Source organism: Macaca nemestrina, chromosome 3, assembly GCF_043159975.1.
Source record: "Macaca nemestrina isolate mMacNem1 chromosome 3, mMacNem.hap1, whole genome shotgun sequence".
Lineage (NCBI taxonomy): Eukaryota > Metazoa > Chordata > Mammalia > Primates > Cercopithecidae > Macaca > Macaca nemestrina.
The window spans coordinates 185,798,884-185,825,450 of record NC_092127.1 but is presented as its reverse complement, the minus strand read 5'-3'; the positions used below and the strand labels follow the sequence as shown (position 1 = coordinate 185,825,450).

The window sequence follows — 26,567 nt, the reverse complement described above, 5'->3', positions numbered from 1 at the left end:
TAATTTAGGGTATCTGGCAAAAGAAATTTCTAAGCAGCAAAGCATTCAAGAAATGAGCTGTATTGTTTTGAATGCTTTCTGTTACATGCATTCACAAAAGGATGGTTTCAAATTGGAACTTATGCTTAAAAGTGAAGCAGAGTATAAAGGTTTGGGAAATTTGAAGCCTGACTATAAAGAAAAAAACTCATTTTCTGGGGAGGAATTAAACCTGGTTGCAGAAATTTGCATAAGTAATGAGGAGCCAAATGTTAATAGCCAAGTGAATGGGGAAAATGTCTCCAGAGCATGTCAGAGATCTTTTTTTTTTTTTTTTAAGACGGAGTCTCGCTCTGTCACCCAGGCTAGAGTGCAGTGGCCAGATCTCAGCTCACTGCAAGCTCCGCCTCCCGGGTTTATACCATTGTCCTGCCTCAGCCTCCCGAGTAGCCCGCACCTGGCTAGTTTTTTGTATTTTTTAGTAGAGACGGGGTTTCACCATGTTAGCCAGGATGGTCTCGATCCCCTGACGTCGGGATCCGCCCGTCTCGGCCTCCCAAAGTGCTGGGATTACAGGCTTGAGCCACCATGCCCAGCCATGTCAGAGATCTTAACAGCAGCCCCTCTTCTCACAGGCCCAGAGGCTTAGCAGGGAAAAATGGCTTTGTGGGTTGGGCTCAGGGCCCTTCGTCTCTGTGCAGCTTTGGAGCTTGGTGTCCTGCACCCCAGCCACTCTAGTTGCAGCCATGGCTAAAAGGGGACAAGATACAGCTTAGGCCATTGTTTCAGAAGGTGCAAGCCCCAAGCCTTGATGGCTTCCATATGATGTTGCTCCTGTGGGTGCACAGAAGACAAGAGTTGAGCTTTGGAAATCTCTGCCTAGATTTCAGAGGATGTGTTAAAATGCCTGGATGTTCAGGCAGAAGTCTGGTGGAGGGGTGGAGCCCTCATGGAGAACCTCTGCTAGGGCATTACAAAGGGGAAATGTGGGGTTGGAGCCCCAACATCGAGTCTGCACAGGGACACTGCCTAGTGGAGCTGTGAGAAGGCTGCCATACTCCAGACCCCAGAATGGTAGATCCACTGACAGCTTGCACCATGTGCTTGGAAAAACCACAGGCATTCAATACCAGACCATGAAGGCAGCTGCAGGGGCTGTACCCTCCAGAACCACAGGGGCAGAGCTTTCCAAGGTCTTGGGGGCTCACCCCTTGCATCAGTGTGCCCTGGATGTGAGACATGAAATCAAAGGAGATTTGGGAGCTTTAAGACATAATGACTGCCTGGCCAAGTTTCAGACTTGCATGGGGACTATGGCTCCTTTGTTTTGGCCAATTTCTCCCATTTGGAAAGGGAACATTTACCCTATGCCTGTACCCCGATTATATCTTGGAAGTAACTAACTTGTTTTTAATTTTACAGGCCCATAGGTGGAAAGGACTTTCCTTGTCTCTGAGGAGACTTTGGACTTAGACTTTTGAGTTAACCCTGGGTTAAGATTTTGAGGGACTGTTGGAAAGGCATGATTGGTTTTGAAATGTGAAAAAACAAACAAACAAACAAAAAACAACATGTGGTTTTGGAGGGGCCAAGGGCAGAATGATATGGTTTGAATCTGTGTCCCTACTCAAATCTCATCTCAAATTGTAATCTCTGTGTGTCGATGGAGGAACCTAGTGGTAGGTGATTGGATCATGGGGATGGTTTCCCCATGCTGTTCTTATGATAATGAAGAAGTTCTTGTGAGATCTGATGGTTTTAAAAATAGCAGTTTCCTCTGTGCACTCTCTCTCTCTCCTGCTGCCTTGTGAAGTAGGTCCTTGCTTCTCCTTTGCCCTACGCCATGATTCTAAGTTTCCTGAGGCCTCCCCAGCCATGCAGAACTGTGAGTCAATTAAACCTCTTTTATTTGTAAATTACCCAGTCTCAGGTAGTATCTTTATAGCAATGTGAGAATGAACTAATACACTGTGAAACATTGAAGGTTAATGGTGGAGGAGGATCATGTACCTTCTTTACTCATCCCAGATCCTGGCTCTGAGTCAGTATATAAGAATTGCTTTTTGAATGCTGGCAAATGATTTTGCAGAAAAGACCTTATATTCTCTCAATGGACACTCAGGAATTGGATAGTGCATGTGTTCTGTAAGAGGGGAACCATCATTGCCCTGAATATATGGAAGGGTCATTTCCTGAACCCAGATATGCTCCATTCTCTCAGTTTCTTTAGTGGTATAGAAAAAAAGAAGTTTGGATGAGATCAGTTCAGACAGTACATAAAATGGCTATTTCTGTTTTTGGTTTTTTTGTTTGTTTGTTTTGTCTTTGAGACTGGAGTCTTGCTCTGTTGCCCTGGCTGGAGTGCAGTGGCCTGATCTCGACTCACTGCAAGCTCTGCCTCCCATGTTCACGCCATTCTCCTGAAAATGGCCATTTCTGAAAAACACATAAAGAAGGTGAATTGCTGAGAGAAGAACTAGAATGAAGAATAAGAGCAGTGGGGAGGTGTATAATAAGTGGTACAATTAATGCTTTTTATATTCGATATGTAATTATAGCAGAGATACAATGATTCTTAAGAGATAAATGGCTGAATCTACTCACAAAAATGGCAGCTTACTCAGAAGGTTTTATAGTCAAGTTTCAAGAAATAATTCAAGATAGGAATTAATTCCAAATTTAACAAACTGTTCCAGAGAGCTTGGAAACAGATGATTCACTTGAACTTATTTTATGAAGCTGAGATAATCTTGGTATCAAACCAAGCCAAGACAGATGATAAATGAAAATTATATAGCAATTCCAATTATGGACATAGTTGTAAAATTTTAAACAAAATATTAACAAATTGATTCCAGTAATAGATGAAAGATTCAGGACTCATTTGGGTGCATGCCAGGAATGCTGGTATAGTTTAATATTAAAAAATCTTTTAAAGTAATTATCTTCATTAGTCCATTAAAGGAGAAGAACCATAAAATCACTTCAATAGATTCAAGAAAACATTTGCTAAATTAATTTTTAATATATGGAAAACCTAAAACATTTAGGCAAAAAACATATAGGTAAGCATTTTAATAATCCTGGATTTTAGAAGATTCTAAACATGACACAGAACTACAAATTACAATATAATGAACCCTACATCAAAGACACCTTAAAAGGTGAAACAAAAGATCATAAACCGTAAGAATATATTTTCAATGTGTATAACCAACAAAGAACTAAGATCATCAGTTTACATCAATCTTGGACCATACCTCTGTTTTAGTACTAACACATAAATGTATAGATTTGCTTTTTTGTGTGTTTGTTTTTAGGAGATGATGAGCTCCTGGGTGAGACTTGGGTTTGTGTCATTTTGTATCCCCAGCACCGAGCATTGTACCTGGCACTTATTGGTGCACAGCCAATGTCTGCTGCATGATTAGAAGGTTTAACTGGAAAAACCTACTAACCTCTGGTATGAGTGGTTCACCATGTACAAGATAATGTGCTGAGTCACCTTCAGTGGTTTATAAATGGTTAACCATTCACATCATTCAGGGCTTTAGGTTGAAACAATACAAAACTTCACTAGACAGTTTAGGATGCTATGACAAAATTCCATTGATTGAGTGGTTTAAACAGTAGACACCAATTTCTCACAGTTCTGGAGACTGAGAAGCCCAGAGCAAAGTACCAGCAGATCTGGTGTCTGGTGAAGATCCACTTCCTGAAGGTTTCCAGATGGATGTCTTCTCCGTGTCTTCTCATATGACTAAGAGCAGAGGAAGCGGAAGCAAATTCTTTATAATTCTCCTTACAAGGGCATTAATCCCATTTATAAGGACTCCACCTGTATGATCTAATCATCTCCCAAAGGCCCTACCTTCTACTACCATCCCATTGAGCGTTATGGTTTCAACATATAGGTATTTTTTTTGAGTGGGAAGGGGACATAATCATGCAGTCCATACCACAACCAAGTGAATGCTTCTTTAGACAGAAAAAAAATGCTTACTGAAAAGATAGGGAATGATTCATAGATTTCCAGGAAGATTGGAGAATCAGACTCAAAAGAACAGAAATAAGGAGAGGCTCCTAAACCAGAACCACTGCACAAATGAAGCTGCAGACTTAATCTAGTGAGGGCCTGAATGCTGTTGCCACTGCTTCCAGCACTGCACACGAGATCTCCACTGTGCTGTAGGCCATCCCTGGTAGCTGATTCTCCTACTGCACCTCCTGCCCACAAGAACATAAAATTCTCCATTCCTAGGTCTTTTGCTATCCCTAAGACCAGACACATTCCTTGGCTGGTAGGCAAGGTCGCAGGCCTTTATATTTTTCTGAGGGATTGGAAAGTTAAATCGTGGCCTCTATCAACCTATAATTAGGGACATGGTTTTTCTGTACATAGGCACAGGCTTCAGGTACCCTGCAGTCCATGAAACATTACATGTCTACAACATAGCCTTTCAGCTTTTGTACACTGAAACCACTTTTTTTTCTGTGTCTAAAGGCATAGTCTGAGTTCAGATGAAAGAAAGGGGTTCTCAGATTGCTCTTAAGAGTCTGACCTCAGCAACAACCATCTTAAAACTACAAGGTTCTCAATTTGGGTGGGAATTCCTCCCGGGAATCATTTAGAAAGGTGTTGTGAAGTCTGTTTTTTGTTATTCACTTTTAGACCTTACTATAATTTGATATGGGGAGAAAGAGAAGTGAAACAACTCACAATACACAGAACACTTTATGAAGCAAAGACTTGTCCTATCTCATGCGCACATCTTCTGAATAGTTAACCATCACCTTCCCTGGGGTGAAAGCCCTCACTGCATGGCTACTCTCTCACTCTATGTGGGGGCCCAAAGCCAGGCCAAACAGTCCACTGGGGAATTTCAGAACCAAACTTTGTTATCTGCACTAGGCAAGGAGAAGGGAAAATAACCTGATCTGGAAATATATAGACCTGGATTATAGTCCATTGCATTTAAATTTCTCTTGAATTGAGGGGACTACCTGAGACTGGGCAGGGCCCCAGGGCTACAGACTTCAGAAGACCACTGGCTCTCTACTGCTTACCTACTTCCATTTCTTGGGGGCAATTTCATCATCATTTGAACTTAATAACATCTTCATTTATTTTATTTTCAATGCTATTTCCATGTGTGTGTGTATTAACACAGTAACCTTTAGATATTATGTAGCTGGAAAGATTTTATTCAATAAAGTTATTTTACATGCTAGGCTGACTTGTACTTTAAACACTAATGGTCATTGTGTTTACAATTGTAACCCATTTTATTGACCATATTTGCTCTGAGTAAAAATATATATATACACATACATATAAACCCTACTGAATAAATATTATCTTTGATCTTAGAATTTAAGCTTTTTCACAACATTGTTTACGGAATTGTATAGTAACTAGAATTCCTAGCTATAACTTCTAGGACTCTTTTCCCTATAGAAGGAATAAAAAAGTCATAATAAGAATAACTAATGCTTACATAGTGCTTGGTGGTTTATGAACATTTTCAAATCTTACATACCAATGAAGTAGGTATTACCAATGTGCCACTGCAGTTCATAGTGTTTGAATCATTTGAGCAGAGCAACGCAGCTTACACAAATTGGAGTCAGGATGTGACACCAGGTCTTGAGCCTCCCAAACCTGTGCTCATCACTGCATGGCAATTGCTTTCATCAAATGTTATTTTGAAAATCCAGTACCTTCTTCCTATGGTCACTGAGCATCCTTAAATTTGAGGAGGAGAAAATAAAGTAAAAGCATCATATAATTAGATCAGAAAAAAAAATTTCTTTTTACCGTTTACATGCAAATATTTGTTGGAGGACATCATCCAAAGTGAAATGAGAAAAATGTTACTTGAAACCACAATGGTAACAGATACAAAAATCATTCAAGGGCAGCTGTGGACACATAAGTGTGTGTAGTAAGCATTCTCATTTGTTTGATGATTTCCTGAGCTGGGGGCGATTTGATCAGCACATTGGAGGAAGGTGGAGGGAAATAACACAATAGCTGTAATGACCTAATTTTCCAATAAAAGGGTTTTCAGACTTCCGAAAGAAAACATTGTACTATATCATGAAAATAAATTAAGCTGCGGTGCTGATGGAAACAGTATCATTGGTGTCGCTTTTCCATATCCGAGGGAATACCTGGAGATTTATTGCTTGGATCTTACCTAGTTCATATCACCAAGAGATACTTATCGCTTGAATCTTACCTAGTTCATATCACCAAAGTCTGATCTCTTCAATGCATTTACCATATGTGTAATTTTTTTAAAAAAAATTAAAACTTCTATGTGTATTAAATGTCAACATAAAATGAAATAACCATATAATATGATTCATCACTTTTATAGTTTCTGTTTGTTGGTGTTAGTATTTAAGTGGTTGTCAACAATTTTTGCATACAACAATTATACATTTAATCCTGATAAAATTCAGTGAGGTAATTATATATATATATACATACACACACATTCATATGCAGTTATTATTATTGTCACTTAAGCAAAGATAACATAGACTGGCAGCAGTTAATTGACTGCCAAATACAATAAAGCTGGAATTCCAGCCTGCTTCTCTGACCCCAAATCCTGAGTTCTTCAAAATTCTTGGTGCTGCCTATTTTACAGCATATCAAGGTTTCACTACAATACAAAGTAACCCACTCAATGACCTTTCTCCTCAGTTTTCTTTTTCACACTAAATATACCATAAATATAAAGCCCGTTCCTGCCATATCCTCTAGTAACCTTAGTCATATTGCTTTGAGCCAATGACTTAACTAATTCTGCTTTCAGGGCTCAGCTATGGAATACGTTTCATCCATGTAGCTGGTTCATATTTCTGCTATTCATTTTTCCGAAATCACTAAGTGTCCTCTTTGGTCGTTTCAGGTTTGGAGGAAAAAAAAAAAAAAAAACAAGCAAGAATATCACTTGGAGTGTGATCTAGTAGTAAATTATGTTTCATAATGGGCAACAATTATGAAATAAATCCGATTTTTTTAAATTTAAGATTTTGAGCTAATAAATCTTAAATTATATGCCTGCAGAGTACAGGAGCAAGGTGGTTGGCCATACAAATGTGTTGCAAATACAGAGAAAAAGCTAAGTTAATTTTTTCGAATTATGTCAGTCTTGAGGTCTTTTTCCTTAATTTCTTTCTGATAATGTTAGCTACTCTCATGTGCAAACAGAAAAAAACTGATTGCACATAATGTAAGTAAGCAGACATCAACAACAACTACAAAAACAAAAGCAGTGACAGTTTGGTTGAAAAGCTGTCTGCTACCTTCTCTCTAGTGCCCATCATAATAAGATGACTTTTATATACCATGCGGTCATGAAATCACATTTTCTGATAGCAAATACTTTCTCATTTTACATGATGAAATTAAATATATGATAAAACCATCATATCACAGAATTCTATAAAGAGACTCTGACTTCCAGGAGTGTTATCACATAAATGGGTTTGTGATCCACTGAACTAGATATTAAATATCTATCACAGTGGCGGTGGTTTATAGGTTTATAGTATGCAATATGCTTTTTGAAAGCAGGACTTTCCAAGAAAGTCAGATATGATCATCCCTATATGTATAAATTGAGGGTGAAAATGTAAATATACCCAGAAGACTTTCATTATGACAAAACTTTATGGGAAAAAAAGAAAAATTCTTGAGAAAGTTTATCCTCTTCCTCTGCCGCCGCCTCTTCCTCTTCCTCCTCTCTCTCTCTCTCTCTCTCTCTCTCTCTCGCTCCCTCCCTCCCTCCCTTCCCTCCCTCCCTCCCCCCCTCCCCTTCTCCCTCCCTCCCCTTCTCCCTCTCCTTCTCTCTCTCCTTCTCCTTGTTCTTTGTGTAGGAGTCCGAAGCATTTAGCATCATCCCTGGGCATATAGTGGATATTCACAGAAATGTGTATACACAATCTGCTATTCAAGGAGGAGTTTTTCAGTCTGTATTCTGTTTCAAGCCCTGTGCGATTTGTCACTGTAATCTCAAATAGCTTTTTTATGTAGGGTAGTGTATGAATGTTGGGCAAAAATTAAGTGTAAGTGCACAGGGTTCAAGCACTGTGAGAGATACACCTATTATACCATCGTGTACAAGTATGGAAGAGAAAATGATGAGAAATGATTAAGCCCGATGGCTCTAAGAGTAACAGACAGAGAACTCAGGCAAGTTGGAAGAATGGGAGCTACCAGCCGAAAAGTCAGATTAAGGGTATTGTAATATCTAAGGTAAAGTATGATAAGCCATGTGAACAGAATCAGTGAAAGTCAGCTTGAACAAGCAAAGGGAAACTTAAATCAGTTTTAGATGGCAAAAGTAACAAACTTTCTGCCAGATAAAATAAGGGTCAGTCAATGGAAAAGGGTATTTTAGTATAACTTCATAAATAAAGGAGTCTTTAGAAAAGAAGTTTGTGGAAAGAAGAGCTGGGTTTGAAAGCACTGAATTTGAGGGGCTTGAGAGATACACAGGTAGATCTATCTAATCAGAAATGACTTTGTACTAAGTAACTAGCAATGGTGGGGCTGTAGGGTCAATCCTTCCACTTGCCTTCTTCCCCCATCCTCTTTTCAAGTTAGGCTTTCTTAGATCAACCACGTTGCTGGAAAGAGATATAAATTCTTCCTCTCTAGCCCCAGACTGTGATGTGATCTTCAGCAATTAAACACGTTAAGATCAGCTTAAAAAGAGTGGCTGCAGTCCTGTCCCCAGTTTTTTGGGGGCTATCCTGATTTAACAGGGTTGTCCCAGAGTAATTATAATTATTAACAGCACCCCTTTTCTCTCAAAAAAAAAAAAAGAAAAAAGAAAATGTCCTGGATTGATTACCTTTACCATTATTGTCTTCATTATCATCATCATCATCATCTTAGTCATATAGATGGTGTTTATTTACTTTGCATGATTTCTAACAGCTTTAAATAATGTTTGCTGCATTATCTGTTTCGATCCTCACGACACCTCAGTGGGCAGGTGGGGACAGAAGTTGTCCCCATTTTAAAATAAGGACACTGATGTTTCAGTCCCTGCACAGCTGCACAGTCACACAGCTTTTTGGTAAGGCAGCAGCATGTGAATTAGTGTGTTTTGGGCAGAAGATTGTGAGCTTTTTTCACTATACATTCATTTATTAACTTGACATTCTCATAGCCTTTTGATTGGATGATCTCATGGGGTAAAAATCCAAAAACTCATGATCAGTGGGAAGTTATAGATGATGCAAGGCAAATTTTAATGGGAACATTTTAAGAGACACACACTTGGTTCACAAATTCACATTTTCATGCCAGATGTTTCCTCTTGCCTACCAAGCTCTTCTCCTCCTTATCGGCTTGAGGCTGAAGTCAGCAGCTTTGCTTCACCTCTTCTGCCTGGGCAGGGTAATAGGAAATTTTTTAAAAAAATGTATCCTCAGGAGGCATCATATTTAAAAGGAAATCCTTTGAAAGTGAACACATTTTCTAGCAAAGAAACAAAACTTTGACCTGGCACTGAAAACTATTATCACACATGTGAATATTTCCTTTTTGGTTTGCAGAACATAACTATCAACTTTTCCTCATTTAATTTTCACCAACTAAAATAGGGGTTAGTAACAGCAAGTATGAGGGGACCTAGTGCTCTCCTGAGTCTTTCAGATGCTGAAAAGCACATTTCCCCCATGACAACACCAGGTTCTCTAAGATGAAATTATATTCTCAAATTCTCAAATTGTATGGTTTCTTTTAAGAAACCATTTCATACAATTTTAAGGGAAAGTACCTCTGGCTCGACCTGGAGAAGTCTTTGAGTTTCATTACAAGTTGAACCAGGAAACTCTGAGATCAACCCTTACCTCCAAAGAACAAAACGTTGTTTGACCTTGAACAAAATATTTCCTTTCACTGAGTCTCAGTTTCCTTATCAAAGACTCAACAGTAATTATCTGAGAAGGACCAGATTGTAGGTATGTTGTTTGCTGGACATACCTTCTTGGTTACAGAATTATACCCAGCTCAGCCATTATAACTCAAAAGCAGCCATAAGCCATATGTAAGTGAATGAGGGTGGCCATAATCTAATAAAACTTTATTTATAAAAATAGATGGCAGACTGGGTTTGGTCTTTGGACCACAGTTTGCTGTTTGCCAACCGTCTTTAAGGGGAAGATATCTGCTTCACAAAGTTGTTCTAAGAATGTTATTGACTAAAATATGTGAACCAAGATACATGAAGTACCTGATAGAAGGTCTGATGTTTAAAATGACAACTAATTTCTTAACTTTTCTCTCAACATTTTTCTCCCACTTTACCCCAATTCTCCTTGAATGAACATTGAGATCCTCTACAAAATGGAATGCATTAGCTGACATTTCATATCTGTAGCAATTCTTCCTTTGTTTCCTTGTTATTTAAACACTTTGGGAGGCAAAGGTAGAGAACTGAGAATATTAAGTTTTTAAACCTTGAAGCTTTGAACAAATTTGAGCTCTATTCAATGTGTGTGTGTGTGTGTGTGTGTGTGTGTGTGTGTGTTTAACTTTCATTTCTTTTAAAACGGAACTTAAAACAGCCCTTTTAGCGAAATTCACAACATACATATAAAGAAGCCTGTGATTTAGGCCAAAGGTCCAGTTAACAGCTGTGGGTCTTTGTTTAAATAACAATAATAATGAGGAATCCGCCTCGCAGGCATTTATTATTTTAAGCTTGACCTCGTGTGCTTGCATTTTATGTCTGTCCCTGCCAGCCTACACAAGTGAGTTACTAGAATAGCCCCTTCATTTTTCTGAACCGGTGTATTGTCTTCAGAGTTTGCCCTCTTGACTTCAGTTTTTCAATTGCTTTCTTTTCAAATTATCTTACACACCTCTTTTTTTTCCCTCAAGTATCTTTAGAGTATTAATGCAAAAGACAAGTTACTCAGAGGCACTAAAATATAGTAGATTGAGGTTAAAACACACTGAGTTTGCAGTCAACTCAGTACCAATTCCAGGCCTGATTGTATTACTGATTACCTACATGTCCTTGAATGAAACACTTTGCCAGGATGAGTCTTAGACTTCTCATCTATGAAATTGAGATGAAAATTGTTATTCTTCCTGCCACCCTACACTTCCTGTGTGAATAAAATGAACACCAGCTATGAACACAAAACACTACTAAATTTCTCATTTTTTCCCCTCATAATTATTGCTAAAATCACCAAAAAGCTGTAATTTAAATAACCGTTAGTATGGACCCAGAACTATACTAATCATTGTGCATAAATTAACTTAGCTAAAAGTCATACCTAATGTATCAGGTGAATATTTTTCCTCCCATCTTACAGAGGAAAAATCTCAGAAGTCTAATGGTGAAGAGATATGGCCGAGTCTCACTGTCACTAAATGAACTGGAGATGAATCTCTGAAATATTAGACTCCAAAGTTCTTCATCTTCATCAAAATGGAACTTAAACTGGATGTAAAACTTTACTTTTTTAATTGCCTCTTACAATATTTTAAAGTTGAAATTTAAAAATAATTATGTAAAAGGTATGTTTTCTCTTTGACATTTTTATTCTAAAAAATTAAGCACTAACATTATTTACAAAGAAATGTTTTCTCCTCTTGCAGTCTTTTAAATTTTATTCTTAGTTTTTATTGGATATTTACAAATAATTGAATATTAAGTACAAAGTGATGTATGATATATGTATACAATTAGGAAAGATTAAATCAAACTAATTAACATACCTGTCACCTCAAATACTTATCATTTATTTTTCCGATCTAACTATTGTACCCTTTGACCAACAGCTCCTCATTTCCACTACTCTATAGTCTCAAGTAACTATCATTCTGCTGTCTGCTTGTATGTGTTTGATTTTTTTAGGTTCTACATATAAGTGAGAATATGTGGTGTCTTTCTGTGTCTGGCTTATTTCACTTAGCATAATGCCTTCCAAGTTCATCCATGTTGTCACAAATGACATAATTTCTCTCTTATTAAAGGCAGAATAGGATTCTGTTGTGTATATATGCCATAGTTTCTTTAACCATTCATTGGTTGATAGACACCATCATCTGGGATCATGAATAATGCTGCAATAAATATGGGATTGCAGGTATCTCTTCGATAAGCCAATTTCAAATTCTTTGGATATATATTCAGAAGGGGAACTGCTAGAACATAAGGGAACTCTATTCTTAGTGTTTTAAGGAACCTCCATACTCTTTTGCATTACGGTTTTACTATCTTATATTCCCATCAAACAGTGTACTAGGGTTTCCCTTTCCTTCACATTCTTGCCAACACTTGTTATCTTTCAGCTTTTTGCTAGTAGCCATTCTGACAATTGTGAGGTGGTAGGTTTAATTTGCGTCTTTCTAATATTTTGTGATGTTGAGCATTTTTTTTTTTTTTTTTTTTACATTTCCATTGGCTATTTTCATATCTGTTTTTTGAGAATGGTTACTCAGGTATTTTGCCATTTTAAAAATCAGGTTATTTGTTTTTTTACTATTGAGTTGTTTGAGTTTCTAATATATTTTGTATATTAACCTCTAATTAGATGTATGGCTTACAAATAGTTTCTCCCATTCTGTAGGTTGCCTCTTCACTCTGTTAATTGTTTACTTTGCTGTGCAGATGTTTTTTAGTTTTAAGTAAACTTATCCCTTTTGTTTTTGTTGTCTGAATTTTAGGGCTCAATTCTAAAAAATCATTGCTAGACCAATATTGTATAGCTTTTCCCCTGTTTTCTTCTACTTGTTTTATAGTTTTATATCTTATGTTTAAGTTTTAATTATTTTGAGTTGAATTTTGTATATGGTATCAGAAAAAGTTCAATTTCATTCTATGTAAATAACTAATCTTCCCAACAGCCTTTTTAAAAGATCATGTCTTTCTTATTGTGTACTGTTGGAACCTTGGTTAAAAGTCAATTGGCCATAAACATATGGGTTCATTTTTGAGCTTTCTATTCTCTTCCATTGATCAGTGTGTCTATTTGCATGAAGTATCCTTTTTTATGGCTTCATCTTCAATCAATGTATGTCCTTAAACAAGAGGTGAGTTTCCTGTAGACAGCATATAGTTGAGTATTTGGTCTTTTTTATTAAGAAAAGACTTTAAAAAATAAGATTAAAAAATTTTAAAACATGAACAACTGTATTCCAGTTAAGTGAAATACCAAACTAAAAAACAAACAAAACAAATTAATTTTAGAAGAAATATAGGACCTAAAAGAATTTAAATATTAATAGCAAGTTCTGATGCTTTCATAAAACTTCAAAAACTAGGTAATCTTTATCATGTAAAACCATTTTAGGTTAATAGAGACAGAATAAAATTTCCAACTCATTTTAGTTATTAAAACCAAAACAGAATAAGTGACACATGGAAATGGAAATTATGGGCAAAATTCATTCATATGTAGGAAAAAATATTAGAAATTTCTAAATACACCAAATATGGGGTGACATGTATTACAAGGACATATATATGGTCAAGATCATAAAATATGTTAATTAATTATATTACATTAGGTATTAAAGAGTAAGTCATTTTATAGGTGCAAGTAACATACTAAGAAAATCTATACTCCTTGGTGTTTTCAAAAATTCACACAACAAACTAATAGCAGAAAGATAAACATTCTAAATTTAATGATGATAATTATTTAAAAATCAAAAGTAAACACATATTTTGATGCTTAGAAGCACTGTACTTTATTTCCAGCCAAAAACGAGAACAAAAATTAAAAATTGAATATATTTGTGGTAACAAATATATTCAATGTTATATTTGAGTTGCTATGTAATAAAATGAGTTAAAATGTAAAAAAGTACATAGGAAACAAAAAGCAACAAAGTTATTCTTATTTGTAGACAGTTTATTTTATCCAAAGAGAGGTCCTCCTGAGTGGGCCTGGCTTAATCAGGTGAAAGTCCTTCAAGAGGTACCTAGACCTTCCTGTGGAGAGTCTTTATACATTGGTGGCTTTGGAAGAGTAAGATTTCCTGAGGTAGAGATCATATCAAGAGGGTCACATGGCAAGGAACTATAGCCACTCTCTAGAAGCTGAAAGTGGCCCCTTGTGTCATGTCAACAGCCAGCAGGGAGCTGAGGCCCACAGTCATTTTAGTCACAAGCAATTAATTCTACCAACAAACCGAATGAGCTTGGAACTGGCTGTGAAAACTCGGCCCCAGACAACATCTTACTTGAGGAAGACCAGTGAGATACTGAAGCAGAGGACCCAGCTAGACATCCCAGAAATTCTGACACAGGGAAATTTAGAGATGATAAGGAGTTGTGCTGCTTTAAGCATTTATTTATGTGCTAATTTGTTGTGTAGCGATGGGAAAATGATACAAAGGACAGTACATTCATAGTCACAGGGAAAAATAGGAAAGAGTGCAAGAAATGGGTTAAATTTGATGTTTGGTGGTTGCTAGTGCAGGGAGCTTCCTAGCACTTCAAGGATTGAAATGGTCTTGTTTTGGGGAACACTACTGAAAGTTCCAGGAAAGCCTGGCGTAGGTGGAAGGTGAGCAAAGGGGAGAATAACTGCCTTTTTCAAAAGTTTGTGGTTGTTATCAGAGTTAGAGCTTAAACCAGAATCTTCTGACCTCTTAATGAGTTTTAATACACTTTGATGCTCCACTAGAAAATCATAAGTATTTAAATGGAAATATACATACATACGTAGATGATACTGCAAATGCATCCATTAAAAAATTCATTTATAAGTATTCCATATACCCAGATAATCACACAAAGTGTTTGCTCTTCTTTCTTTGAAACATGGGAATATCTGTCTACATTTTTTACTTGATTCTTTCTTTGTAGAGATACAAATAAAGACTCCATAAGTTGAATTACCACATGTAAAGACGTTAGAGTTTACTTGAAATTAAATGAATATACCTTATCCTTTAAGATATATTGTTAGCAATGGCCTTTCTCACCCTTCAATTGATTAATAAATTGTACTTACTGCTACTGCGTAAGGGGACCAGGGCACTGAGTTGACAGGGAAATCCATCTTTAGACATGAGAACACTTTGGCTTTTGAGTTACTGTTAAACTTTTTTTATTTTTTAGTGCACAGTTTGACAATGCATTCTGTTGCTTTCCCTGATCGTTCAAAAGTTCTTTTGTAAAGTGCAGGCACATTCTAAATATTGGCCTGTAATGATTCTATTATTATCCAAATAGACTGCCTCTTCACTCTCGGAAAAGGTGTGCACGTTAGAAGAAACATGTCAAAGGAAAACTTGGGTTAGTCTAAGGACTCCTCTTCTGTTTACTAAAGGTACAGTTTAGTGCTTGTTTAGTTTTGATAAACTGGAACGGCTGTATATTGATTCTCTCCTTTTTAATCTCTGTGAGGAACAAGTAAACACAGATGTTCTACAGGACATGTTTCCATAGGACATGTTTCCATAGGATGTTCTATAGGACATGTCCTGTTTATGAAGGACACCTTACAAACTGGAGGGTAAAAGCAGAATGGAGAGGCTACATAGATACTATGCTGAGGATTCAGTGGGCAGAAATTAAGTCCACTTGTTCTTCCAAGGTCTTAGCTGTAAATAAACTAGAGTCCCTTCAGAAGAGGATAAAGGGCTGATAAGCAAAGCCCTGTTTAGAATCCCATACTTGTGTTCACTTTCATTCTCTATAATCATTTCAGGGATTCTTTGGATCACTCTCTCTTAGAAACTGACAGCTTCTTACCCTGGTTGATGAGTTGTAAGGGCTTTGGTATTAGATTCAGCAAAAACAGAAAAGGAACAGCTGGAAAGGGACAAAATGAAACTAGGTATCACTTTGAAAAATGGGTATTCTGAAACCCTATTTTTAACAAGATGATGCTGAAAGCAGCAAAATTAAGTAAACTGAGGAAAGCCACCACCTAGATTATTGAAGAAGAGCTCTTTCCAAAATGGGATAAGTTAGCTGTATCCCAACTATCCTACATAGCTATCCAGGCTAACTCCAGAGAAAATGAGGCCAGGTGCAGTAGCTCACACCTGTAATCCCAGCACTGTGGGAGTTTGAGGCGGGTGGATCACGAGGTCAGGAGTTTGAGACTAGCCCGACCAACATGCTGAAACGCTGTCTGTACTAAAAATACAAAAAAAATTTAGCTGGGTGTGGTGGCACGTGCCTATAATCCCAGCTACTTGGGAGGCTGAGGCAGTAGAATCACTTGAACCTGGGAGGCAGAGGTTTCAGTGAGCAGAGATTGAGCCACTGCACTCCAGCCTAGGTGACAGAGGGAGACTCCGTCTCAAAAAAAAAAAAAAAAAAAAAAAAAAAAAAAAAAAAAAAAGAAAAGAAAATGTGGCTTAAATATTCATATTCAAAAAGTGCATATAGTTAGCAATATGACAATTAGCAATATCCTTTTGATTTGAAATACAATTTCTAGTTGATTCTGCTCTCTTGATAGGTAGACTCTCAATTAACTATTCTGGCACCTGATTATGGGCTGCTTTGCATGCAAAGGAGGAATTCAGTGAATCTGGACAGAAAAGGTCCACTACATGAACTTGTTCACCAGTAAATACTACTCATTGTTTGGTTTCACTCAGAAATGGTCCACATACATACATTACGGTAACATATATAAGAAGGATACACAAGTTGTAAGACAATATTGTGCATACTCTATGTGTATCAAATAAAGATGTCTTCAAATGTGTTCTTTCTCTTAAGGAGAGTGTTCACATTTAACTCATTGCATTGTTAAAAGCCTAGAATTTTGTTGAAATTTAGTTGTAACTAAAAAATATCATTCTCTTTCTTCATTTCCACCTCCCCTAAAACTACATAATTGATTTCAAAATGAGCATTATGGATTCAAAGAAGGACCAAATTGGTTTAATAACAGAAATGTAATCCCACAATAGAACTTGACATAATAATTATTTTCTATGCCACTCTAATTCCATTCCCAGATGCTATATTGTCTGATAATCTTTGGAGGTTTTCAAATTTTAATTTCTGTACTTTTTGAATCTTCATCAACTGCCGTTTCAATTTTTTGATAACTAGTAAAAGTCCTCTGATTTCTGGCCTTATCTAAATGCCCTTTGTTGTGGTGGTATCATCTGAAATCTTCACTACAAGTATTTAACACTTCCGTCCATCACAGCATGCATTGCTGGACACAAATTATGAATCATTAAGCAAGTAATTGTGCTCTTAGATGTCACTCTTGACATTTGTTCTGAGTCCCTTAGACACATCTCCACTTAAAATGCTAAATCTCAATAATCTCCTACTTTCTTAAAAGATGAATAATATACAAATATATAAAAACAGATGTGCAAGGGAAATTCAGTTACAAAACATGTTTATTTTAACATAGTAGTCCTTCTTGTGCCATTGGTATAGATAGATTCTCTGAAATGTGAAATTAGATTCACATGATAATGTTCATGTGAATATTTGGCATCTGCATATTTTTCCAGTTAAATAAATAATCTTAGAGCACTAATTTACTCTAATGACATAGATGACATTTGGCTTCATAGAAAACAGAAAACCAATCTAAAGTCCATTTCCTATTTATGGGGTGTATACAACATTCAGGTGTAACATTCACTGAAGTTTAAAAAATGAGTTCAAGCAAATTTAAAGCACGAGGACACTGGCACAAGAACTCTTTGCCACGAATGGTAATTTTAATTGAATTACAGATGTTATCCATATGCATTTTCTATCAATATTTTAAAAAACACTCAGTCTTGCCTTTCTCTTCTGTAAGACTTCTACATCTTATTGGTATTCGACCATCGCCTAAACCAAACCTTCTTGCAATTATTTGTTTACAGTCTTTCTCTCCCACTAGACATATGTTGAGTACATACCACACATGTTTCTATAGCTGCAAAATGTAGTCCGATGACTCTCCAGCATGATGTGAATAATATCTATTTGTTAAATTAATTAGATTACTTCTGCTTTTATAAAGCTCCATGTTACCTCATTTCCCCGCAACACCAATGCTCCTCTGTATTCCTTTGTCTGTAGATTTCCAAAAAATTCAATTTAGTCACCACAAAGATAGGATTTGATTATATAATATACATTGTTCTTTGGCTCTTTTATTAATTATGTAATTTATTGATCCATTCATTCACTCATGTATTAATTGACTTAATAATCAAGTAGTTCAGGGTTTTTTTTGTTTTTTAAGGATGGGTAATACATCTAAAATAGAATTTTTTACTTCCCCCAAATTTCTAGTCCAGTGCTAAATATAACACTAGTTGTGTATCCTTGAGCACATTACTTAACATCTCTGCCACAGTTTCCACTGTTATTAAGTGGAAATGCAATAGTATGTTGTATTGGAAGTGAAGATTAAATTAATTATATAGGAAAGTGTAGCCATGGAACAAATACTATATAACTGTTTGTTGTTGTTGCATTATTAGCTGACTAATAAATCCATACCAAGTTGCTTGATAAACACAGCTTATTCCTGGAGAGCAAAGATTTTAAGAGTAGTAAATTAGGATTTTTTTTTCTAATTTCTACAGTTCATAGAGTCATTGCTTCTTTATGATTAAAAAATTCAAAAGACAAACATAAAGCTGTATAAAACATAGTGATATATTAAAACAAAATTATGAGTAATAAACGAATCAATCAACCAAGTTACCAAGTTACCTATCTTTTAAAAATATACAGCAAGTTATGAATATACTGGAATGTTTTATTCTGAAACATATAACCATTTTTCAACTTCTAATGTGGAAAAAAAAATGGCCAATGCAGTCTGACTGGTGCATGCTTGTTTCAATTCTGCTTAGCTCAAGTTCAGAACTCATCATCACAAGTGGTTTTAAATACTTTTAAATTGTTCTTCTAAGATAAGCAAAGCTAATTTACAAAGTTTCAGATTTTTGTATCTGAGCCACAAAAATACTCTTAAGTTGTTCTCTGTTCATTTATCTATATTTTTGAACTAATTTATTTCCTATTTTTAACAAATCTAGCTAGGACATAGTTGGCAAAGTATAGAGCTGGGAGTGAGTTGAAAGGCTCCTTGTATCTTACATCTGCACTGTTCTCACTGTGTTCACCTTGAGCAGGTCATTTGACTTCTAATCTTAGGATCCTCATTTGAAATGGGGATATGCAGAAAAATAGAAAATGTGAGTGGAGTGACTCGCACAGTACAGTAGTTGCTCTGTGAAGGCTATTTCCATCGTCCCCAAGCTTTCTCCTTGGAGCTATAATTTAGTTTTTCAAAATAGAACAACGTGATTTTTTTGTTACTTCTATTGGAAATCCCAGCCTTTCTTTTTCCAGAGAAGCTTAGTAATTGGCGTCATTGGCAGCCAAGTGTTATTAAAAATGTATATTTGGAAATCGTGCAGGGTCCTTGAAAAACATCTGATCCATGTTCCTTCTCAGAATATAATCATCACTGCAACAGCCCTGAATTCTGATTATTCACATCGTCCTTGAACATCTCCATTTTCCAGGAACTCCCTCTGTCCATAGATGTTGCATTGTAATTCTGTCCATCTCTGCTAAGATCTAAAATTCATTTTCCTGCTTTCTCTCCATTGACATCTCCCTAACTCCTTGAGTAACCACATAACAAGTCTGACCTCTCTTCTTAGCCCACCTCAGCTGTGTCATCCAGCTTCCTCGCTCTCCTTTTTCCATATTTAATCTCTCAGAGAATGTTCCTTGTTCTGAGGTTTGGAGTAAGTTATTTACTATCTTTGGGTGCTCTGTTTATTTAGCTAAGGGCACAGATAATATCTACTTTTCTTGGTTGTGAGAGACAAATAAAATTATATGTACTATTCAAAAAGCATTTATTAAGCCCCAGGTATATGCCAGGCCTTAGTCTAGAACGTGGAGATGTAACAGTGAACACAATAAACAAATGTTTCTCATGAACTTTCTTCCGTGTGGAGGAGGCAGACAGTACACAACCTATCATTAGCATAGTAAACAAGCAACATAGATAATAGGTTTGTAGGTAGTGATAAACGATAACATAGAGTAGCAGGACACATGTGATATTGGGGTAAGAGGTAGTAAATTTAGGAAAGGTAGACAGGGAAGACTTTTGAGAAAGGTAACATTTGAAGAGACCTGGAGGGCCAAAGGAAAGAGTTAGATGTATTTGGGAATGACACCATTCCAGACAGTTGGAACAGCAAGTATGGGGGCCTTGAAATGGGACCTTGACATCATTTCTGTCATGAAATATGAATCAATAAACTTAACATTTATTTTTCTACAGCAATGTTTAATTTAACCTAATAGTCTCTGAACATTCCTTTTTTTTTTTTAAGAAAAATCTTATATTTTCTCCCCACAGCAGTACACATAGGGAGACTGGTAGTGACATTATCATAAGAACAACAATACACCTATTTAGAATTTAATTTTACAGTACTCATAAGCATTAGTTTGCTTTCCCAGACTCTTTAAGTTATGGGAACATTGGCCACCCAAATGCTTTTTGCAATCAACATTTTTGGATATGTATTTAGCTTTCAGAGACAATCACAATGATATTTCATCTGCAAATATCTTGTGTCTTCTAGTGTGAAAGAAAAGAAACAAACATCTACTGCGTTTCGTTTGGAAGGCACACATGTCAGATGTGGTTGAAGCTTGTCCATGGAACATGAAATTTCAAATTGTAAACATACCCCCAAGAAAATATTAAGGACAAATGCATAACTAAACGTTAGTGAATACTGTTGTTTATTTCCTCTCCCTTTCCTTCCTATTTTCCATAAACGTTTTAAAGATTAACATTTTAATATTTTATCAAAGGGCTCACGATTATTTGACATTGTCTGATAAGATGTGTCTAAGCAAGAAATATGTTTGTTATATATATATATATATAGTATGCACACATACATATTTATCATGGGTGATGTATCATATGGAGGCCAAATTGTGCTCTCTTTTCTAGGAAGGGACACTTTTCCCTAAAATTTAGCCAGTATGCTGCATGTAGACCAACAATGCAGCTAGAAAAAGTCTCACTTACTCTCAAGAGAAAGGGGCGGGGGAGCAAGACTATCGTCAATCAAACCACACCTGTGAAATCTGCCTACTTGGGCTTACATTACAATGACCCATTGGACATAAAGGGTACCTTTTACCATACTTGTTTTTTAGGATTTTATTATTTCTGAGCCACAATCTGTTGTTGTTTTTATACTACAGAATGTTGAATTAGGACTAAGATATCATTACATAAATTCAGAGTTGCAGATAATCACGTAAAATATAAACTGAGAGCAGAAAATATTCAGATAAAAATCTTACTCTGGGTATTGTGGAAATGACTGTATGTCTGATTATTTGCTGTCAGTTTCATTGAACTGTAACATTAGTGTGCAACTCTGCTTAACATTTCCTTAAAACTTATTTCCTTTTTTTTTTTTTTTTATTTTTTCAGAAATCTCCAAGTGAGAAGACCTTACCTGTCTTCCGAAAGCCTGGTAACTTTCACCTGCACATAATGCTACCTACATGATTTCGTTTTCCTTCTTTCCACCTTTCCCTTCACTCCCCTCCCCTCCCCTCCCCTCTCCTCCCCTTCCCTTCCCTTCCATTCTTTCCTCATCTTTATTGAGGAATAATCGATAACAAACAAAACACTTTGCACATGTTTAATTTGTACAGTTTGATGAGTTTGGACATGCCCATGCATCTATGATATTATTCGTGTAATCAAGGTAGAAGTGCATTCATCACCACCAAAAATTTTCTTATGTCTCTTTTGCGTGTGAGTGTGTGTGTGTGGTAAGAATGGTTAACATCTGATCTACTCTTTTAACAAATTTTTAAATACTCAATACAGTACTGTTAACTATAGGCACTATGTTGTACAGAAAATCTGCAAAACTGATTCATTTTGCATAAATTGAAACTTTATACCTTTGAATAACAACTCCTCCTTCCCCTAACCCAGACCCTGGCAACTACCACTCTCTTCTCTGATTTTCTGGGTTTGAAAATTGTAGATACCTCATGTAAGTAGAATCCTACAGTATTGGCCTTTCTGAGACTGGCTATTTCATTTAGAATGGTGTCTTCCAGCTGTATTCATGCTGTAACAAATGTATAATTCATTTCTTTTTAACGGCTGAGTAATATTTCTTTGTTTCTATATCTTGACTGTTGTGAATAGTGCTGCAATGAACATGGGCATTCTAATAGTTCTTTGAGATTCTTATTTCAATCATTTATTGACTGTGTGTGTGTGTATGTATGTATACACACAAAGACACAGAAAATGAATTGCTGGACCATATGATAGTTTTATTTTTAATATTTGGAGAAACCTTCCTACTGTTTTCCAAAATGGCTCTACCAGTCAGCATTCTCACCAATAGTACTAAAATGTTTAAATTCTTTTCATATCTTCGCCAATACATTGTCTTTTTATATATGTAATAGCCATCCTGATGGGCGTGAAGTAATATCTCATTGTGCTTTCACTTTGCATTTGCCTAATTAGTGATGTTGAGAAATTTTTTACATACTTGTTTGCCATTGTTATGTCTTCTTTTGAGAAATACCTATTTAGATCCCCTGTTCAGTTTTTTTGTAATCAGGTTGTTATCTTGCTATTGAGTTCTCTGAGTTTCTAATATATTTTGGATACTAATCCCTTATCAGATGTGTGGCTTGCAAATTTTGTTTTCTATTCTACAGGTTGCTTCTTTACTCTATTACTTATTTACTTGGCTGTGGAGAAGCTTTTTAGTTTGATGAATTTCCATTTGTCTATTTTTGTTTTTTGTTGGCTGAGCTTTTGGGTTCAATTCCAAAAAAGCATTGCCCAGACCAATGTCGTATAGTTTTTTCCCTATTGTTTTTTCAGTAGTTTTATAATTTCAGGTCTGACATTTGTCTTTAATCCATTTTAAGTAGACTCTTGTGTATAGCGTATGTGAAGGGTCCAAATCCATTCTCTTGTATGGGGGTACCTAGTTTTTCCAAAACAATTTGTCGAAAATATTCTCCTTTCCCTATTTTGTCTTTTTGGCATCCTTACTGGTGATCAGGTTACTGTATATATAATGCATAAATTTATTTCTGGGCTTCAAAGACTCATTGATCATGTTTAACTATCAGATTTACAGCATGCATCCCAAAATATTTTATTATATATTTTTTCACTTTTGTAAGTTATATATAGGTACCATACATTATATATAACATTAGATAAAAGTAAATCAAAATAGAAATAACAAGAATAAGAGAACAAATATACAAATATTGTAAATATAGACTATATTCTAAACTCATAAATATCTTCTTCTACAGTCTGAATAACAAATTGTAGCTCAGTTCTTGTAGCTAAATTGTTATTTTACTACATTTATATTTTTCTACCTTTTCCTCTTTAAAGCCATCTTTACACATTTTTTCTTTCCCTAAGTTTTTCAAGATTAATCTTCTGAAGTGGGCAAACTGGAATTATATCAGGGACTCCCCAGGGTAAAATTTGATTCTCAAATCTTCACTCTTTTCCCCCTGAAATATAAAACATGACAGTATATACAAAAGGAGTCTTGCTTTCAAATCAGTATGTTTGAATTAGACTATTTAATATATGCAACATTTATTCTGCTTATTGAAACTAGATGTATAGGATATACCTAGGTAAATATTACAGAAGGGGCTTCTTCTTTTCTCTTTACAATCAAGTGTACTATGATTAGATACAAAGTTGAGATTTCTCCAGCTAGACTACTTGATGTTAGGTATTTTGAACTCTCATGTTTCAAGTAGAGGAAAAGAATATGAAGAAATCAGATTTTGCTGAAGGTCACCCTTAGAATCAGTAATAAAATCCAGATGTATGAGTTACTAGTAGGTATTTTACCAGTATTTGTTTTAGATAATTTGATCAAAACACTATGTAATCTATCTGAAGATAGTAAATTTCAAGAAGCAAATTAATGTATTAATGACTGTTCTGAAAAAAATATGTATTTTTTAACTTGTAAAATGTGCCACAGAAAAAAATGAAAGACAAAGATCCTCCCGAGTATCCTCTGAGTGGGGATAAAACGTCCACTAGAGGGCATTTCTTGATGGACACAGTTGTCAAGGCTCATTTCCCAAAATGCTATGAACTCGTTTTATCAAATTGGGAGTAACTAACTAAAAAAATTTAATGTGAATTATTTTGATGCTTCAGGATTCACACAAATAAGATCAGAACCATCTTTCCATTTCAAAATTGACAGAATTTGAGAGGCTGTCCATTTCTGATAACTCTCCTTGCATGTGTACATTTTTTTAACCATTAAAACAAATTTGAAAGTAAAATTTTATTATACAAATTTAGAGATGAGAAAACTAAAGTCAAAAAATCTATGTGTAGTGTGCTCTTATTCACATGATTTCTATGTGGTTTCATGCCCAATGGCGTCTTTGCATAAAAAGTATACAGATAGATGTAACTAGGCTTATTTTTCTTATGTGTGTTATGCTGCTGCTTAGCTATATATGTTTCAGGTGTATGATATGATGTTTTAATATATATATACACATACTGAAACGATTACTAACGTATCCATCTGTGTACATAGTTACTCTTTTTGTTTGTATGTGTGATATAAGTGTCTGAAATCTACTGTTAGTAAATTTCTAATATTCAATACAATATTATTAACTATAATTCTCCCGCTATGCATTAGACCTCTAAACTTACTCACCCTACATAAGTGCCAGTTTGTATCCTCAGACCTACAGCTCCTCATTTCCCCTGCTCCCCATCCCTGCCTGGTAACCACCATTCTACTATCTGCCTGTATGAATTTGATTTTGTTACACTGCACATGTAAGTGAGATCATACAGCACTTATCATTCTGTGACTATATTATTCCAGTTAGCTTGATTCCCTCCAGGTTCATCATGTGGTCACATATTCTATAATGTTCTGCTTTTATATAGCAGAATAACATTCCATTCCATGGCCGTTGCATGGTTTTTGGTAGTTGTCTAACCGTCTTAGGTATTCCTTGCTGTGCAGAAGCATCATTCTTATTTCTGCCTTTATCTTCATATGGTGTTCTGTGTGTGTGTATGTGTATGTGTGTGTGCACCTTCATGTCCAAATTTCCTTTTTACATGAGAATACCAGTCACATTAGATTAGGGTTCCATTGTACTCTAGGATGGCCTCTTCTTAACTTACCTAGCTATATCTTCAATGACCTTACTTCCAAATAAAGGCACGCTTTGAAGCATTAGGGACCTTCAACATATGGGCTTTTTAGGGAAACATTTCAACCTACAACAGTCACTTTATGTTTTACTCTGTGGTTGGCACTAGAGTGGGCCCTCATAAATATAAATATAAGAGAGGAGCTGTTCTTGCTCTTTAGGATGCTATGTGGAGTCCAAGAAGAACAGAGAGTGATTAATTGGGAAGACGTTGCTTCAGACAAAAAAAAAAAAAAAAAAAAAAAAAAAAAAAAAAAAATGGCTTTAGAGTGGAGAGTGACCTGATTTAGAACCAGTTCTGACAAAAAAACTTCATGTGACCTTGAACAATTTATTTTACCATTTTTTTGTTTTTTCACATATAAGATAAAATTCTTGAACTGGATCTGTCACTGCCCAGCAATAATACACATTGGACATGAATTTTGTAGAAACACTAGGTAGATGATGCCTAAACCATCTTTCAATTCTAAGAGGTTGTCTTATGCATCTGGAAGAGCCTGAGAATGCTTTTGTGTTATACGTTGAGCTTGACAACAAATACTGACCAACTTGGTGACATCCCCTCTTTCCTTACCTCCCTTCTTTTTCAATACATATGTTTCTCTGATATTGTATATTTTTAGGACATAATTGCTCTAAACTAATGCCTCAAATTTTGAATCCTAATCTAAGACATATGAGGTGTGACTGATGCTTAGAAAATTATGTTGATAAATTATAAAAACATCATAAATCCAGGATTTATTATTGTTTTTTATTCTAGGACTATTGCATTCTAAAATTATTGTTCTTTCCTCTACTATATGATCAAGTCTTTACAGCTTTTGAAAAATTCATTCTTGGCCGGGCGCGGTGGCTCAAGCCTGTAATCCCAGCACTTTGGGAGGCCGAGACGGGCGGAGATCAGGAGATCGAGACCATCGATCCTGACGGGGTCAGGAGATCGAGACCATCCTGGCTGACACAGTGAAACCCCGTCTCTACTAAAAAATACAAAAAAACTAGCCGGGCGAGGTGGCGGGCGCCTGTAGTCCCAGCTACTCGGGAGGCTGAGGCAGGAGAATGGCGTGAACCCGGGAGGCGGAGCTTGCAGTGAGCCAAGATCACGCCACTGCACTCCAGCCTGGGCGGCAGAGCGAGACTCTGTCTCAAAAAAAAAAAAAAAAAAAAAAGAAAAATTCATTCTTTCTAAATATTTTTTTCAATTGGATTTGGAGTGTTTTAAATTTTCCTTGAGCTTCATTTTTAATTTTTGTAATTTAAAAAAATATTTTCTAACGGGTGCATGAAACATAGTAAGATTTTGATATTCTTTATTCCTTC

General features: G+C 36.0%; 1 non-coding gene across 49 annotated transcripts in view; it reads left to right on the top strand.

Moving 5' to 3' along the window:
- LOC105487940 (uncharacterized) overlaps nucleotides 1–26,567 on the top strand; it is a 224,040-nt gene that overhangs the window by 15,066 nt on the left and 182,407 nt on the right. For 18 of the 49 annotated variants that reach the window (XR_011621519.1, XR_011621476.1, XR_011621475.1 and 15 more), the window contains one exon: nucleotides 21,454–21,496. The exons of 2 other annotated variants lie outside the window; for them this stretch is intronic. This is a non-coding gene — a transcript (uncharacterized protein). Of the gene's footprint in view, nucleotides 1–11,334; nucleotides 11,540–15,209; nucleotides 15,307–20,581; nucleotides 20,727–21,453; nucleotides 21,497–26,567 lie in introns of all 49 variants that reach the window. 29 more of the 49 variants (XR_011621513.1, XR_011621483.1, XR_011621491.1 and 26 more) reach the window with 7 other exon arrangements.